Source organism: Etheostoma spectabile, chromosome 2 (assembly GCF_008692095.1).
Source record: "Etheostoma spectabile isolate EspeVRDwgs_2016 chromosome 2, UIUC_Espe_1.0, whole genome shotgun sequence".
Lineage (NCBI taxonomy): Eukaryota > Metazoa > Chordata > Actinopteri > Perciformes > Percidae > Etheostoma > Etheostoma spectabile.
In genome coordinates, this window is record NC_045734.1 from 20,954,907 (window position 1) to 20,973,134 (window position 18,228).

General features: G+C 39.4%; 1 protein-coding gene across 2 annotated transcripts in view; it reads right to left on the minus strand.

Annotated features, from left to right (window-relative positions):
* add3a (adducin 3 (gamma) a) overlaps window positions 1–17,959 on the minus strand; it is a 103,620-nt gene extending 85,661 nt beyond the window's left edge. Inside the window, exon 1 of one of the 2 annotated variants that reach the window (XM_032525781.1) lies at window positions 17,782–17,959. The gene's annotated coding sequence lies outside the window, so the exon portion shown is untranslated. Of the gene's footprint in view, window positions 1–17,741; window positions 17,762–17,781 lie in introns of those variants that run through there. The other variant, XM_032525795.1, reaches the window with a different exon arrangement.
* Window positions 17,960–18,228: the final 269 nt, after the last annotated feature.

Below are 18,228 nucleotides of genomic sequence, written 5' to 3' on the forward strand. Positions count from 1 at the left end.
AATTTTAGTGTAAACTAAATTTGACTACAGATTCTACTCAGCTTTGTTATCCATCCACCCCCAGCCTATTTAAACAGTGTTTCCCAGACATAGGTTGTACTTAGGCAAACATAACATGCAAATTAAATTTTTTCCCAATCAACAATGTATTTTTTTTTACAGCGCACAAAAACCAGTGGCCTCAAGCCCCTCCCCCTCGTGAAGTCTGCGTGCCTGACAGCCTCAACACTTCCCTCCAGACTCAGAAGCTATAGTTAGTAGTAACTTAATGCTAGTGGTCTTGTCACGGGATTACCTTTATTAACAAATTGTAGAAATTTCTGAGTGTCCTTTAGGCTAAACATTATAAATAATATAAATAATATGATATTCAAACATTTCACTGCTTTCTTTAATAACTACATAACACAATACTTACTTTCAGTACTTGAGTGGTACATTTAAAAAAAATATACTTGCAATAATGCAGTACAAAAAATGTTGAATACTTTAGTACTTCCACTTAAGTTTGGTGCTTAAAGAGCACTTCAACTTCTACTCAAGTCACTTTTTTTGATAGAGCACTTGTACTTTTACTTAAGTCTAGGTCTCTAGTACTTATATGTCTGCCACTAGCAGAGCATGTGGAAATACCAAAATGAATGCTGCTTCACACCATGAACTAAGCCCAGCACTGCACTTCAAATACTAATTTGGGCGAGATACAGTCAGACAAGGAAAACCAGCACAGTTACATAATAACCCTTTGTGCTGACCGCTGTGGTGGCCATAATTATTTGGCAGATGTTACTGTCCAGCCACACAGCATTGGCCTCGTTATATAAAATCCAGACAAAGTCAAAGTGTTTTTTTTTAACAAATTGTTTTAGCCATAATAGGGGAGGTGAGATCTTGAAAGACAAAAGGCCATCAACAACTAGCTTGAGGTGTGACCTAAACTCTAATAGACACCACTTTATTCAAATATATAAAAAAAAATGCCCATGGATAAGACAAGTCAACTTTGCTTTCTGTCTTGTTAGTTTTGCCACAGTTACACAACAATCCCAACATCTCACTAATCCAATTCTGTCAGACAGGTTAAGAGCTAGAGAGAAGACGTAAAAGCTGCAGTGTCCATTCTGTTCGGCCCCATCACTCTCTGATGGCGTGGTGGATGGAGCCTCAGTTAATTCAGAGCTATGAGGAGGTTGACAGGTGATCCTTTCACTGCTATTGAGCTTATTTGTGTAACTTGGAACTTTGAAATTAAATGAAGATAAGTGAGTTAGATGAGAAGAGCTAACATCAGAGCAAAAGGTAAAATTCTGAACCAACGGGTAAAACTATTTAGTTGATCCTAAAGCAAAAGCAGGCACGTGTGAGGATTTTATTATCTTCGTATCATTGGCAGACTACATATGAGATAAGGACTGTGTTCATTCAGGCAACATCAGCAGATGATATTTTTTTAAACTTTGTCCGGGTGTGAAAATCAACCCGTTTTTCAAAGTAATAACACACAAAAACATCCTGCCACAATAGCTTAATAAGGTTAAGTTGCACACCGATGATGGCAAGCCTGCGTTTAATTTTTCCCTTTGACTTTAATTTGATGCAATGCCTTGCTAGCCTTGAGGCCAGAAATCAAACCATTCTCCAAGTAGAGTTGAAGTGATGCTACATTTAAGATGCAGTTGAGTTTAAGATGAGTTGAGACTTGGTGCCTGATTTTGCCCTTTATGGTTAATTGGATGTAACCTTGCTGCCTGGCTGATGAGCTGATGGCAACCGAAAGAAGAATTTCCACCTGGTAGCAGCAGTTTTTAGATGGTGTGATTCTGTCTGTGCTGCTATCCACTCTAAAAGCCCCCTAATCTGGCAACTGTTGACTCTGCTTTACAGAAACGTCGGTGTGTGTGTGTGTGTGTGTGTGTGTCTCTGTGGCTGTAACAGTCATGCATATTTGTACATAATTGTAAGTTAAATGTTTATTTTCCTAACCTTGACCTCCTCTGTAAAAGTTCAACGAAACATAAACCATGTCTGAATCGAACAGTCCCCACCACAATTGCAATTCTAGCAATAAACCAAACCTCTATCCTAGAAACAAGATAACCTAGAATGAACCTTGTCAAAAAGGTTTAACACACTAAATAGTCACTTGATGCCCTTATTACTACTAATAAGTAATTTACAAAAAAGACTAGAAAAAGGTAAATAGCTTAATTAAACAATAAAAATCAAGATATATTAAAAATGTAATATGCTACATGTAAAAGTGTAGCAAAACAAGAAGCAGAACAGAAAACAATTGCTTTCTTTTACACATAAGGCCAAAATGACGTCTCATCTCATTGAAAAAAAGATGCAGGTAGACTTAAAGTTGAGTTAAGAAATTAATATACAGTAACCTGGCTGAAGGGCGATGCTTTTCAAGTCAGTTAACCCTAACCGTATTGCCTGTAAAAACTGACTGCACAGATGGATGCCCCCAGGTGAAGCGAATATGTTGGATCTTATTGTGCAGTTATTTTCACTGGAGAGGACAGCAGTACGGAAAAAGGAAGGTCCCTAATACTAAAGTAACCAAAAACAAGTTCATTGCTATTTTAATGTGCACAGTGACATGATTAGCATTGCTAAGACACTGTCCTGATTAATGGCCGTGTGGCCACGCAATAAAGCCTTGCATGATTTATCATCTAATTTCAAATGAATGAGACCATGCATTACAAAATTAACATCATGCTGTATTGAAGAAGACTTCAAAGAATGTAGATCATAAACTGGTTTGAAAACGTTGTTACTAGGTAACAAAATCAAGTGAGAATTAGGGTCATTTTCCAATAGACTTTGATACATGCCAACTTCTACTTGGAGCCAGTGGATTCACCCCCTTCTGGAAATTAGTTAGGATGCAGGTTTAAGGCACATCTGCATTGGCTTCATTTTTCAGGCCCAGAAGTTGCCGCTTGGGGGAAACACTGCATCAGCACACCCTCACAATCACAGACCCCCAGCCCAGCAGGAACCTCTCCAGCCCAGACTGACAACATGATAATCCAATTTGCCAGAGAATCAACTGGTTGTTGGAGGAAAACCACACTACACAGGCTGCATAGAAACAGGAGGTTAGCGCAGAATTGTGGTTTAAAAGATGATATGTTAACCAAAGATTCACTAGTAAGGCTCCTGCTACAAATTAAGTTATGTTAAACTTAACCTTCTGGTCTGGACAACATTAAATACTGAAAATGTAACTAAATGCACACTGGTTATATACAGCCCATTTTTTTACATTTATAATACTAGACCAGCATTTGTATGATTTGGAAATTGTATTTACTGTTCTGGTGAGATGACACAATCCTTTGCTTTTCCCCTCAGGTCGATCTGTGTTCAATGCTGGCAGATCGCCACTCTCTACAAAGCCTTTCTGAACAGATCACCCAGACAGCTGTATTAACAGGAAGACAGCCTCGCTAAAAGATGAGCTCAGGTAGAGTACATGACATGACTAGCCTGGAAACAGTCCCACCCATTTTTGTTTCCATTTGTTTTATTAATAATAACAACATGAAAATGTGATACATCATTAATCCAAGCAGGACAAACACTCCTTTTCAGTAAAGTCAGGTTCAGCCGTGCAGCAGCACCTCTGGAGCTGATCCAGATTCAGTGCTTTGCTCAAAGACACTTCAGCTGGGTCAGTGTTTAATGATCTGACATGGGCCATTTATTTGAAAGATGTAACAGCCCACTATGCAGCCAAAAATTGTAGGAAAGGACAATTATGACTACAACTCAGACAAGTTTTGTAACAGTTGTTAAAAACCCTTTAAGGCCCTGACACACCAAGCCGACGGCCAGGAACTAGTGGCAACATAGGCCTTTGTCTGAGCCAAAAATGATCACTGCAACTGCTCAAGAAACTGCTTAGAGGAAACCAGCTACCATTCCCAGGAATCATGACATTTAAAATGATCATATGACGGCGATCAATATGACTGAAAAACACACTAGCAATAAACAAGACTGGATTAAAGCAATGGTGTCTCGCTCTCTGTGGCTGTAACAGTCATGCATATTTGTACGTAACTGTAAGTTAAAAGTTTATTTTCCTAACCTTCACATCCTCTGTAAAAGTTCACCAAAACATAAACCATGTTTGAACCTAACAATCACCACCACAATTGCAATTCTAGCAATAAACCAAACCTCTAGCCAAGAAATAAGATAACCTAGAATTAATCTGGTCAAAAAAAAGGATCAAATATGGCTCTTCCCATTTAATATTCTGTCAAAGGAACAGTTGGACAATTTAGGAATGTTTTTGTTTTGTTGCATAAAGTTAGATGAAAAGACTAATCTTCTTACCTAAAAAAAGCAAAGCATGTTTCCCAACCCCCTAATCCTTACAAACAAAAGTTGCTATATGTCTTTGCGTCTCTTGTTAGACATTTTCGGGGATTTTTGGTTTTCTTCCAGTTTTGCGCGAGCAGCATTAGCAAAATCAACACGGACACTCATTTGCTGTGGATTTTCACACTTCTGGCTCAATCGGAGATTACACAGATTTTTTACTAGGGAGCTGGCAGGGTGAACACCGTTTGATGTCCGGTGCAACTGCTTCAGGCATTTGCATTCTCACACTCAGATTCGGCAGGTAATGTGTAGATAACTTCTGGTTTGCACTACATGTGTGAAAGGGGATTCACATCTATCAGCCTATATAAGTTTGAGCTTCCACTGCAGTTATGCTACATTTCTAGCTCTGCCAATGAAAATAACCAATATATCTCAGACTTCGCATTACAGGAGCACTTACGATGATATGTGAGTTAAAAACAGACAGCTTTGTTCCAAATTCCGTGTGATTAATAGAAAGAAATAATAATGAAAGGTACTTTCCCTTAGTTTATGGGAACATTTTGTAAAACACAGACACAAACCACAAACATATTTGTCTTTTCCCCTTATTGTCAAATCCAAGAGGCCATGAAACACAATTTCTACACACCGAAATCAGGCTCAAACTAATATGTTGTCTTTAGAACACACCATCACAGTCCCTTTGACCACAAAATGGATGACATCACTCGTCCAAGTTATAAACAACTTTTGTTGGCCCACAAAAGGCACAGAAACGTCACATGGCCTTGTGCTACAAGTTGTAGCCTTTTTGTACATTTTCCCATCTGAAGCATATCAGTGACCATCCTGGAAGGACAAAACAAAAGACGGGTCCTATCCAGTGATTTCCTCTGCTGAGGTAAAGGAAATACTGCCTTCCCAGACTTCCCAGACTTCCCATCCTGCGATTCCGAGACATGACACTACACCATGCATATCTGACTGGGTATCTCTTCCCCACATCCAGATACATCCTCAGTGGAAAGTGTTTGAGTTTGTGAGTGTCGGGGCAGCAATCTGTCAGGACAGGAAGGGGAACTGATAAGGCAGAAAGTGCATTTGTCATGATAATCTGTTTTTAAATGCATAAAAAGGTAAACCAATCTTTAAAAAACTTTGTGAAATACAAAAGTAGCTGCTGGCAGAAGCTTACTACGGGGGCTTTGTTTTAAAATAAAACGCTTTGAAATAAAAGATGATGACAACATCTGTCTCTGTCCCATTACATATTTGTACTGTAAAAGAAATGGGCAATTTCTTTTATGATTCAATTAGTTTTCTACAGTTTACAGTGGGATAGCTAATGGTTTTTAATGCATTGATCCGTGTCCGTCAAATCAACCTGCTATGCTTTTTGTGTATGTTTGAAGAACAGGTGTTGTTGATTAATAATTCAGTAAATCGCAGAATATTAATGGTGGTATTAGTCGACACTTACCGTTAATGTTAGATACCTAAACCTTTTGTAGCCCATTTTATTGGTCTGACAAAAGTACTGTTTTTTTTCTTCTTACAGGAATTAATTATGTTAGGGTGGATCTTTCTTTTAAATGAAGGGTCGTGTTGCCATTTAAATGCACGGAATGTAATGCAAAATCGTCCCTTGAGTAACTGAAACTACTAAACAGACAGGGAACACTGTGTCTGCAATCTGCTATCAAATGATCAGCTTCTGCAGGTTCTCATCGGTAAACACTGAGAAAATAACATGAAGACTAAACTGAAGAGGAAGAGTGACAGCCGGTGGGAGCAGAGACAGATGGAGAGGCTTGGTGCTGTCTGTCTATGCTGCATGTCGCATTAGAGGTTTTTTCATCCTTCTGATAATAGATTTTGGAATAATAATAATAATGAAAAGTTTAATAATAGAGCATAACAACTCTAAACCTTAGTATGCATCAAAACAAATAATCCATTTACAGTGCAAAAAAAATGGACAGTGAATTCAAACGAATCTGTAGGAGCACGATTGGTTGCACATAAAAATAATAACACCCAGAAATGTGTCAATGTGTGTACTATGCACACACACAGACTGCTTGTGATGCCCAAAGGGGGCTACTTAATATAATGCAACATGCATAACTAATGACATCCAATGGCCCTCCAACAGAAGACAAGTACCGCAACGTCAACAGCACAGTGAAAACATACTGTTTCTGTACGTACAGTTCTGTAGTTTTTCTTGCAGAAACACTGACCTGAATACAAGACTGAGGTGAGAACACAGGCTGAGGTGACTGAGGTGGTCACAGCTACATCAGCTCAGAGCACAGTAGAGAGTAAATGGCTCTGAGGTTGAATACAGTATAGTAGTGTTTACCTCGCTCAAAATTAGGATTAAAATAATTACAAAATACAGCAGAAGTACTTCTTATGGTGGAGTACTATCTGCTCATGGAAGCTGTGGGCAGGGGAACAATGATGATGATTCAGTGCAGCCCGGGCCATGAGAGAGTCCCGTTTGTTACTTAGCGTTTTAATGGTCTTCCATTTCGTTAATGGTTTTAATAATATCTTCAGGTGCCTGAACTTAACACTCAGAAAACCTGCAGCTACTTGTTAAAGTGCATGAGTTTAATATGTCCTGCAATTATTCTTACATCAAGTCATGCCAGGATGCATGAGCTGGCCCGGACACACACAATTGGTCTTTAATTATGCTGTATCAGTTTACTGATAGGAACCACTATTATAATTAGACATATAGTATATACATTGTTTGGATGCAATCCAGCCATGATGCGCATATGGGGCATATTAATTACTTGGCTGAAAAGCAGTGTTTTACTCTCTCTCATTAAAAAATATTTTGCACCTCTGACCACGCCCAACAACAGCAATGTCACATACCCTGGAGTACATTTTTAGCACTCACTACAGTAATGATGTGCAAAAACAAGATTTCCAGCAAGTTTTAAGATGCTCTTTAGGAATGACTATCTACACAAGAGGAGGCAATCCCAAAATATGTAATGTCCCATTGAAGTGTGACATGTAACCAATACACAGTAGAGGACTGTGAATGCGTATGTGTCACTTTAGAACATGTAACACACGCAGTATTGCTGCTTTTGATTTTACATTTCAACATGTCTATTTGTGACCCAGCAGGAGAAGATATGTACACTTGCTGATGGTTCCTCGGACCCATTTTAAGACCCGAGGAGACAGATCTTTTGAACTGTGGCGCCCTCGCCTCTGGAATGAGTTTACCTTGTACCATTCGTTCTCTTGTTTGTATAACCTTTAGAGAACAACTAAAGACCCACTTTTAAACTTGTTTTTTAGTTCAATACTGTGTTTTACTGTTTCTGTATGTTGTTTTATTTATTTTTCTTTATAAACTTGTGCAGCACTTTGTGACCCTGGTCTGTGAAAAGTGCTATAGAAATAAAGTTTACTTCTTACTTACTACACTACCGGTCAAAAGTTTGGTTCACATACAAATTTTTATTCCTCTCCATTAAGACAGAAACCACTGATCTGAGTGGGTGGCTGATCTTTAATGCAATATCTACATTGCCCATTATCAGCAACCATTCCCCCAATGTCCAAAGGCACATTCTGTTTACTAATCTGATATCTTTTAAAAAACTAACTAGAAAAACATTGGCGAACTCTTTTGCAATTATGTCAGCACATATTGTTAGCCTGAAAACTGCTACCCTGGTTAAAAAAAACAATGCAACTGATCTCAGCTGGTATTCTGTCTACAATGGAGTGCAATGGAAATTTGTGAGTGATCCCAAACTTTTGACCGGTAGTGTAGCTCAGCATAAATTCTTCCAGGGAGATGTAACTTTTAATTTATGCACTCCTAAATCAATTCAGCTGTTATCCTAATAAATGTAAATTTCATCATGCTGTGAATAACTGTCGCATATCTGCAACTAGTAACTGAAATGTACCGTATATCAGTGTAAATCCTTTGAGGAAGACCTAACTCTTAATCAAAGCTCTACCTAACTCAAATCAGCGGTTGGTGACTTTCACCTTCCTGCTAAATCAATCAGAATTGTTACACAAATGGAAAGTGGAAATGGAAATGGCCAATCACAGAGTCACAACCCTGCTTTAAATAATTGTTTCTCCCTTTGCCATCCAGCTGTCGTTGCAGGCAAAGAGTGCAACCCTCCACCTCCCCTTCCACCTTCAGTCATCTACTCCAGCTGACCGGTCCGGAGCTTCCTTCGGTCTGGTCTTTGGTCTTTATTTAAGCTGTACAATAAATCTTGTTTGCATTTATGCAAACGTGTCTCTCCTGATTGAAATAAACAAACTGTGGATTTGCACCATGGTGACTCGTGCTTCTCCACCACCAGCACCGCCATACCACTGATGTACTGTACCTTTAAACACAATGTACCCTCACTATTACCAGCTCGTTCAATGTGCTAACACTCACCTGATTAACAAGGGATTTCTGGGAGGCACAAATGCAGAAATACTACAGTATTGAGTATGGTGTTGTCTCTACAACTGTAACTACTCTGATTGCCTTGGGAGCATCAACGCTGTTTGTAAGCCGACATTTGGCCTGATGTCACGTCTTGTCTTATCATGCCCTACCACACCACACATCCAAAGAAAGCACACTTAATCAATTAAAACCATGACTAAGGACAACAAATGACTGCCAAGACACAACATTAAGATCACATTGGGCAGTGCTGACACAGCGTTTTAGTTCAGTGACAACAAGGATGAGAATCATCATTTAGTACACAAGCTGACCCAGTTAGAGACGAGACAACAGAGACAGCACAATACATACCCACCCCAACGCTAGGATTCAGCAGCCAGCTAAACTCAGTGCTGCCAACAATGATTTGTCACTGTGTGATGTGACAATCCCGCGTGTGTGTGTGGGTGTGTGAGTGTGTGTGCACAAACAGGAACCGAGGCATGGGTGTGCCATATAAAACAGTGGCAGATGATGTAAATGGAGATGTTTGTTCAGAGAGGCAATAAAGCATGTTTCCTGGAAACATGAGACCAACAAGAGTTCATTTATCTGCATGCGCACAGAAACACACAAACATAGTTATTAATTTAATGATTAAATAAGGTAGTGTCTCCTAACTTACCTCAACTATAACTTGTCTCCTGCTAGTTGTACTACAACACTTACTTTTAAAAACATAAGTTAAATTCATAAATGTTTTTGCTGTATCTCTTTTTGGTGTTGTAATTTGTAGACGTCCCTAAGCACTCTTACTGCCCGGTAGCAGTAGCAGCAAAGAGCAGAATCCATCAGACAAGTGTTATTTAAATAAACTCCTGGTGTACTTAAAAACTTTTCAATCCAACATTTTATGAGCAAATAACATATTTGTACAACTGTAGAAGATTGGTATCGTTTCGAGCATTATTAGTGAGGTAATTTACGAGATACACAGTTGGTTCCATTAGCGCCTGCACTAAGCTAATCAGGTAATAACGCTAATTTGTCCATTGTGCAAACCAGGTGAAAAAAGCTTCTGGGGGTTGTTTGGCTCAAGATCGTGGTGCAAAGAACCCCAAGATGAAATTACTCCAAACCATCACTTTAAACATGACGTAACCAGACATTGTGTTCAAAGTTTTTTAAATGAACCAGAGGGTGGTCAATTAACTGAGAAGGTAACAGGTCGACAAGTGCTACTGCCTTTTTTTGTTCATCACCCAGAATGCTTTTCACCAGCACAGTACTACTGACATCAGTATGTTGGGCATGGTTGGTATGGAATCAAAATCCATTGAGTGTCCCTTTAGAAATACACATTCCAAACCAGCATGATCATTACACAGGTCAGTTACAGAGTAATATATCTTTCTACACAATGAAACGAGAAAATAAAGGTTGCACACCGAGAGCTGAATGTCACTGCAGGATTCAGGGCTGAAACTGTGTGAGTTTTTATGTGTGAATACATATACAAGAGTTATGTTTCTAAGTAGGATTTTTATAGCAGTGTAATAAAAACAGCAGAAAACATGGCTCAATATAGAGAAAAAGAAGAAAATACCAGGCAGTATCTCACACACACACACAGACACAAACACACACACACACACAGCTATGAATGACCCTCACATAAAACACACTGTGGTGAATGGATTCACACTGGTAAACGAATACAAACCCTATGGTTGTACTTTACTGTACATTCTAGTATTTTTTTCTTTGCCAGTAAATATGCAAAATGACAGTCAGTTAATTGAATGGATTAAGTGACCTGGAAAGATTTCTAATCTAATCTCCATATTAATGCAGACCCTCGGGGCACAGTAATGGGGGAGGCGGCCACCCCTTCCCTCACAAACAGGGGCTGCACACTCACTCTCATGATTGGCAAGCAGCCCATGCCAAACGGCATTCCAAATTAGTGCCATTATATGCTCACAATGGCAGCATTTCATTGGTCATCAACAGGAAAATCAACGATTAGGACTTCATGGATCCAACATTACAAGGACAGAATTAATCCACAGTTCTGGTTGATTACAAAACAATCGTAATAACCATTGCTGGTATTTCTGAATTTTCAGCTCATTAGTTTATTAACTTAATGACTGGATAATGAAAATGGAATATTAAATACCATACAACATATTAGGTCTTATCATTCATAAAGACTTCAGATGATTAAAAGTCCAAACGTTTTGTTGAGTCAACATTCCAATGTCAGCTTCGAACTTTTATGATCTCAAAGGTTTGACCCATAAGAGAGACACTTTAATAAGGTCACAACCGCGGGGATCAAAAGAGCCGCTGTCTGCTCCAAAAGCTCATTTGGCCCAAAACTTGGCACCTCTGCTTCTCCCATGGTCGGACGCTGACCCCGTTGCTATGGTTACTCCACTTCAATATCTATGCAAATGCCTTCTCGCTTCTTGCGCTGGGAAGACTGTTGACCGGAGCCAGCGCTCTGCCAGGACTGCCCCCTCACACACAAACAGAGAAAGGTCTGTGTAAACACAAACATATTATAACTCCCAATGCAAACTAAACACATATGTAAATATATCAACACATATGCACATCCAAAGTGAGGGCATACGGATGCATATATGGACGTAAAGAACACACTTCCACAAACTGGGCAGGCGTCGGTTGTATTGTACGTCAGGCCGGATGCTTTCAGTAATTCATCCACCCACAAGTGTATAGTAAAGTTTTTCTAACCCCACCCCGCTGGGACCTCTGGCCACCAAACAACTGTGGAATCTAAACACTCAGCCCACACATGTATCACATCAAACAGCACCCTGACTGTTGATGCACAATAGTATGAACAAGAGACTATTCAGCTTCGACTGATTCCTTCAGAGCATTACAAATAAAACATTGAAGTTGCAGATCAGCAGCGCAGCTCAATGCAACTTGATCATGATCGCCCACATCATGTAAGCATCCGTCCCCCGACCAAAACGGATTATTTCCATCTAAACAAACATGCATGTAACCGTTAAAAAGCAACCATGTGTCCACATACAGCATAAAAATACTCTTAATGTGGTGCATTTTTTACTCCTATTCCTCTAACTAAAGGCCTCACATCAGTTTTGAAAATGGCAATATTATGCAGTAAAATTAATTAATTAATTCCAATGGACTCGCTCACACAGGCAAAATAAATCTGCACTTGGTTGAACTCAGGTGTCAAAAATATTCACATTCAATACTCAGGTAGAAGTATATATATATTAAGGTTTATAATAATAATAATAAAAGTATCAACTCAAGCTTTTTACTCAAGCAAAAGTGTAAATGTACTGGTTTCAAAACTACTTATAGTACAAAAGTAAAAGTAACATAAGGGGGGAAAAAAAATGCCATGAAGGACAAAATCTAACACCAAGGCCACAGGGGCCTATAGTGCACTACCTTCCCTCCCCAAAAAAATATTTTTCTAAAGGCCATAATGACTGTAATGTTGTATTAAAATGTTAATGTTGAAAAATTAGGGATGCAGCCGCATTTATGCCCATTGAAAATGAATGCATTTCAGTACAATGCCAATACATTAAAGAACAATATATGTGTACTGCTGAGCATTAACATGTGTTTGACTAGTTATAGACAACTAGTCTTATGATGACTAGTTCCCTATAAGTATTGTAATGGTGCAAAAAGTCAAACTTTAGAGGCATGTTATCAATAGCCTTTATTGGAATGTAAATATCCATCCAAGCTTATCTGCAGGAATCTGAAGGCAACGGATTCACCCTATACGGATGGCACAATTTATCTGAATAGGTTTTTTTGTTTGGCTTTTTTTTTTAACGATGACAAGCCGGAATGAAAACAAGCCAAACTGAAATAGGAGTAACGGGTTATTTTGAAAATGTAAGGAGTAGAAGTAAAAAGTCTGCTGTAAAATAATTACTCCAGTAAAGTATAGATACCCAAAATTTCTACTTAAGTAAGGCAACAAAGTATTTGTACTTTGTTACTTGACACCTCTGGTTGAACTTTGTTTAAACTCTGACACGCAAATTGGCGCCAGAGCAAGCCATTTTGACAGTGTTGTCATTTGATGCAACAGAGTCAAAATGAAGGAAGCAAACTAAACTAACTAAATTAAAAAATCTAGCATGTTGGCATGCCAGCCTCATCCTTTAAACCATGAATTTTGAGTTTACTGCAAAATGAAAGGACATTTGGGAAATACTGTACATTTATTCACTTTTTTGAAAGAGTTAGATGGGAGAATTGGTACCACTCATGTCTGTACAGTAAATATGAAGTTAACTTAGCACAACAACTGGAAACAGGGGGAAACAGCTGGCCTGGCTCTGTCCAAATGTAACAAAATCCAAAATGTCCAACTATTAATTTAAAGTACTGTATAGTATGGTTAATTATATGTTCAATAAAATGTTATCACCGTGATGTATTTCATCTGATTTCAATGGGTGTACTAGACATGTACACACAGGCTCAGGCATGGTGTAGAATTCTGTCCAACTCAGCGGCCGCGGCCCTGTCTGACCAAACCCAGAGCTACACGCTGAAACAAGCCAAACGAATGACAGATGAAGTCCAAACCCAGAGAGACAAGAAATCCAAGGAAATAAAAAAGAAGCCTGCTTGCACACAAACACACACACACAAACACACATCCTCTGACAAAGGAAAAACATTGGAGTCCAAGACTCAATCAATTTGCAGTGTAGAAGGAGTGGAGCCACATGTTTTTGATAAGTTCTCTAGCAGAGCAGGGTGAGGTAATGATGAAGTCATCTCTATCCTCTGGACAGGTTCAAATTCACTGGTCCGTGTGCGTTTTAAATGGCTTCAGGCTCACCAGCACACACAACTTCCCTTTTTTTTGTGGGGTGCTATGCAGAAGAAAAACGTTTTTTGAAGTTTGCCGTATAGGTATCAAGACCAAGAAATCACTGAAGGGGTTGCAGCATGTGTGCACCTCATCTTCTTGTACACACCTGTCACTCAAAGAGCACAACACAACTACATTCATCAAATATTCTCTCCCTCCTTGTTCTTCAGTTCCTGTTTTCAGCGAAACATTCCCAAGGAATCAAGTCTTTCTATGGACATGCCTCATTAAGTCCCTGCAGGCTGCAGCCACTCAACCGGTCACTGCCACTCTAATCTATGAGGCTGTCTGTCCATCCCCCACCACAGTGGACACTGTACTTCCTGTGTCTCGGCATGAATCTTAAGATTAGCTGAGCGGCCTCAGGTTATTATAAAAGCCATTCATTAGGGCAGAGAAAATAAACAAAAGAGAGCAGCTCTGACAGAGAGACTGCTGCAGATGTGTTAAGATGAAAGAGTCCCTTCTGTCAAGGACTATCTAAATGTTACTTTGGAAGAACTGTCACATTCAACACTATAGGCATATTACAAACAACAATATGGGCATTAAGAATACTACATTCTCATTGGCTGGTACATTATTTAGAGATAGCTGTGTTGCTCTGACATACTCATTGCTGTTACAAATACAAACCAATTTCCAACAACACACATAAATAAGAACAGAACAGTATATTTTAATCATTAGTGTCACAAACACATTCTTCAGTGAGATAGTGGTCGGTGTCTGGACGTTTTGACACGCCTCCTCCTCAAAATCAGTGGGACAGTTTTGTAGATGCTGAGTGTGTTGGAAATGTCGGCAGAGCAACTAAACTGCTGCATGACGTTAAGTATTCACGTGTCGGAATGGTCTGAGAGGCTGGTTTAATAGAAGCCAGGTGTATTGAAATGGCTACCAATAGTTGGACTTATCTGCACAGGCTGTTTATGGGAATCGGATGTACCTGTAACTTGAACCTGTATAAAGACTACATTATCATCGATCATTTGGAAAAGATGATATATTATTTGTAAGCTGTAGACGTCCCTCTTTCTGTTGCGTTCTTTTGATGTTTCCCTCCTTCCCGTCTTTTCTCTCTGTATTTTTTTTGGGCCCTGGGACATGTTCTTATGTTTCCGTGTATTGTTTGTAGTTGTTCTTAATTTCTAAATAATTAAAATAAATCATTTGGAAAAGATGGGAATCTGATTACAGAGACTGGTGTAGATTTTGTAGAAATTATGCTCAGTAAGTTTTCACATTTGAAACTTTCATTTCAAGCTTCAGGAGTAGGTTATATGGTTCTTCCTGTTAGAAACCATGCTGTCTCGCCTCCTGGGAGTCTCAAGCAACTGCGATATTCATGAGCACATTTTGAAATATTGGAAAATGGAGTTTGTGGAGGATGTGCAGAGGTGCCGGAAAAATAAATATGGAGTGTGTTTGCATTTTTTATCTATTCCGTCATTGGCTCTGGGTTAAACATCTGACTCGTAGAAAGTCCCTGAAGGATTTTGAACGGGGGCCCCCTCTATCCGAATGAATCAGAGAGGGAGGGGAGTACCGTTTTAGATTTCAGGTCCATATGGTGAACATTCACAGTTTTTCAGAGGGCTCTGCGGAGCAAAATAAAAGAAGGGGAAAAAAGAAACAAAAATGAAAAATCAAGTATATCAGTGCAGGCCTTTTGGAGACAATTATCATATTTGTCTGGGTCCTTTTTAAGTTCAGACTGCCAGGCTTTGATGTGGAAATGGATTTCCTCAGAGAGTCATTACAGGTTGAGAAATATCTACAAGCCAGAGGTGCTGAGGAGTTGCTCTTGGGTAACGTGCAATTTAACGTGCCTGACTTTTGATCTGCAGAACCTGGGGGCATGACAACAGGAAAGAACCAGAGAATAAAAAGGCAAATCAAATGGTGAAAAGGCGGGAAACAGAGGAGGCGAGAAGATAGAAGGAGCTGTAGCATGCACAAGGCAACCCATCTGGTGGCCATTTAACAGTTCATGTTTTATTCATAGTATAGCTGTGTAAAACTCGTAGCATGGGACTTGAGTCCCAAGTTTGATGACTTTAGACTACTCAAGAATTTCAAAAAAGACTTGCAAATCGACTTGGACTTAACCAATGACTAGTGACTTCACTTGGACTTCAGCCCTTTGACTTGAAAAGACTCAATACTGTTCCCCAAGCTCAGAGAATAAAAAGTGTGTCATGTAAAATTTGCTTTACAAATAGGGTAAATTCATTTCCCAGATTACATTACATATGTCATTTAGCTGAGACTTGTATCCAAAGCGACTTACAACTGCTACATACTGTCTGTCAGAGGTCACACACCTCTGGAGCTACAAGGGTTAAGTGTCTTATTCAGGGACACATTGGTTGATGTATCGCAGTGGGAATCAAACCCAGAGCTCACACACCAAAGGCATGTGTCATATCCACTGCGCTATCACTGCCCATTACCAGTTTAAGTGGATCCGGTCCACAACCAGATCCACTTCAAATCTGACAGATGAAGAAGTGAGGTTACGCCGCTGAGTGCCGATCGGAAATGACACCAAAGGTAATTTTGTTTGTGTATGGAAACTATGTAGTGGTCATCAAAAAACAGATTGCAATATGGAAAAAATGCATTTCGAAAATCACAGATGGAGATGCAACCGCTTCCAACTTTGCTCAACAATTGAAGGTGCACAAAGAACAGAAACGTTAAGTTGGAGCTAAATTATTTCATCAACAGAGGCGCCTTAACAGAAAACGTTTAGCTGCAAAGAGTCATCCAGCAGAAAGGGTTTAAAAGACATTACCACCAGATGGCCTCTTTAACTCAGCAAAAGCTTTAATGCAGAAGGAAGGTATTATAATCCCTGTAATAATAATAATAATAATAATATCCATGACCGCTTGCTGCACTGTTTTTGTTAACATCAGTGTGTAACCAGGATCAGTTTGCACTAATGACATAAACTACAAGTGAAAGGTTTCCATGACAACATTTTTGCAATGGGAGAATACCAAAAACTCCTACATGACTGAGCTGAGCAATGGATTTATGAGTAACTGCCAATGGCTTATGGAAAGTTTGTCTTGTGGATAGTTTTGCCCATTAAAAATACAACTCTGCATCCTGATATGCAACAGCAAATTAAACTGAAGATAGAGTAATTGAACCTAAATATAACATCCACCTCCAATAATTTACAGTGCCATTTTCCTTTGAGTCCCAAAAAATATCAGCTCAACATGGGGTTTTGTCTTTGTGTACAACTTGAAGATCTCTGACTTTGGCGACTCGTAGTGGTAGTAGCAAAGAATACAACAACCCGCCATATGAATCAGATACAAGGACATAGAAAATGAACAGTAATGGTCACAACATTATACCATCCTAATGATCATCCGAAGATGCTATACACACATTGTAGGGGCTTTAAATAGGCTTTCTTCAGCCCTACATCTCGTTGAAATATGTGAGTTGTTATAATATAATGTGCTTGCTTGTCACTATAACGCCACAAATTAGCACATTTTGGTATTAATACTTAGCCTAGGAAATGTGTCACATGTAAGCGAGTGATACCGGCGGGAGGTTGTTACCGTAACTAACCCTGACTTTAGACCTCTTATCATAAAAAGAGCACAGCAAACCTGGGCATTTTTGACAGAGCTTTGTTTTCCCTCCAATATTTACACCACTGATAAAACATGACAGCTACATAAAATAACGCCTACAGAACTGATAGAAGAATTAAGCCACTGCGTTGTGGAGAGTGTGCCTCAATTGTCAAATACAATAACTCCCACCGTATCAGGCTATTTACGATTATAGTAAACCATATTGCAGCTGTTTGGGTAACTAAGTGTGGACTATGTTGCATATTTTTTTTATAAGCTGCTGGACAAAATGCTGTGAAGCATGTATGACGCACTAACTTGTTTTACCGCGGAATCTTTCATTGAAACACTGGTAAACATCTATAAGCAGACAAGGCAGAGGTGTATGCAAACACAAAGCAACGCCTACCGTAATGATCAATGGCCAATGAATGAAATCCTCCGCATTCCTTCTTTGAAGCTCGGGTTAGCTGACAGACGACCTAACACAAGTGTCCCCCGGACCTTTTCTAAATCTGTCTCACGGTTTGAGTTGAACGGTTCCGATCAAGCACGACGTGTCCGAACGCTTTCACTGACTTTTAATAAACGCAGTGGTATTAAACACGCTCCCTGCGGACAGTATACGCAGCAAACACATGCTGTTTAGATCTAGAGCGCCGGCGAAAGTGGAACCGCTGGCTCACAATATGGCAGGAAGTGGAACGTAATTCATTTAAACTGGCAACACATTTTTTCGCGAATCCCTTGCTTGAGACAGAGCGCACGTGACTCAGGCGGGCTGTTGTTGATGTGTATTATTTATGTATGCCCCAGTTCAGACAGAAAGACTATCTTTAGCAGTAGCAAAGGAACATGTTAGGCAGTACAGACAGACTATAAACAATATCTTAAAG